Below are 1188 nucleotides of genomic sequence, written 5' to 3'. Positions count from 1 at the left end.
GAGCTGTTGTTGTCTTTAATAAGTACACGAAGTTTCGGGAAAAATGGTCCCCGTTCACCTTCCTTCAAAGTATAGTGACAAGGTAGGAGACGGTGGTCAGCTTAGGAACTCCGATCGACCCAAAACAAGCACGTTTTTTTTTCGCGAAAATCGAATCCAGTCGCTAAATAAACACGCCAGGCTCGAGGAACATAAACTTATCTAAACCATGAATCCACTGAAGCATCTCCTGGTAGCAACGCGAAGCCACCAGACTCCGTAGAACTGCCTTACTATGAATACCTTAGTATGATATGTCTGATGGGGGAGGACAATGGTTTCTGGCCGCCATTTTAGCAGGTTAACTTTAATTACAAGTTCTACGGAGTCTGATGGCTTCGCGTTGCTGCTACCTGGAGATGCTTCAGTGGATTCATGGCTTAGAGAAATTCATGTTCCACGAGCCTGGCGTTTTTATTTAGCGACTGGATTCGATTTTCGCAAACAAAAAAAATCGTGCTTGTTTTGGGTCGATCGGATTCCCTAAGCTAGCTTCCGTCTCCTACCTTGTCACTATACTACGAAGGAAGGTGAACGGGGACCATTTTCCCCGAAACTTCGTGTACGTATTAAAGACAACAGCAACTCACCTCATGGCAAGTTTTATCGATTTTTATTTCCATTTTCTAACAAATTTTCAGACCTAAACTTCGCCTCATATGTTCTCTATATTTACCTATGTGGCACTCACAGTGAGCCTGGGTTACCTGTGATGTAACATATCTCGTTCTTTAAACCACTCACCCGACAAAAGCTAACAATAATCCAACCTCGGGTAATTTTATCGAATTTTATTGAATTTTTTATCGCTTCTACTCTCGTAGAATTTTAGCTTTCATTTTACGCTTCGGTTAACTACACTTTTTCACGAGATCGTGTGTAGAAGAAAGCATTCGTTTACTGATTATTAGCCTAGTAAACACTCGCTTCAGTGATTAGGCATAAGCACTCTCGCAAAATTTTGCAGTTCAGTTTTCACAATATACCTAGAAGTTTATTTGGGGAGGAGTGGTATTTTCGACTGTGTATCCCCGTATCCACGTCACAATATACTTAGAAGTTTACTTGGGGAGGAGTGGTATTTTCGACTGCGTATCTGCGTATCCGCGTATCCGGTTCACAACATAGTACTTAGAAGTTTACTTGGGG

Source organism: Montipora capricornis, chromosome 4 (genome assembly GCF_036669925.1).
Source record: "Montipora capricornis isolate CH-2021 chromosome 4, ASM3666992v2, whole genome shotgun sequence".
Classification (NCBI taxonomy): domain Eukaryota; kingdom Metazoa; phylum Cnidaria; class Anthozoa; order Scleractinia; family Acroporidae; genus Montipora; species Montipora capricornis.
This window is presented reverse-complemented; position numbering follows the sequence as displayed.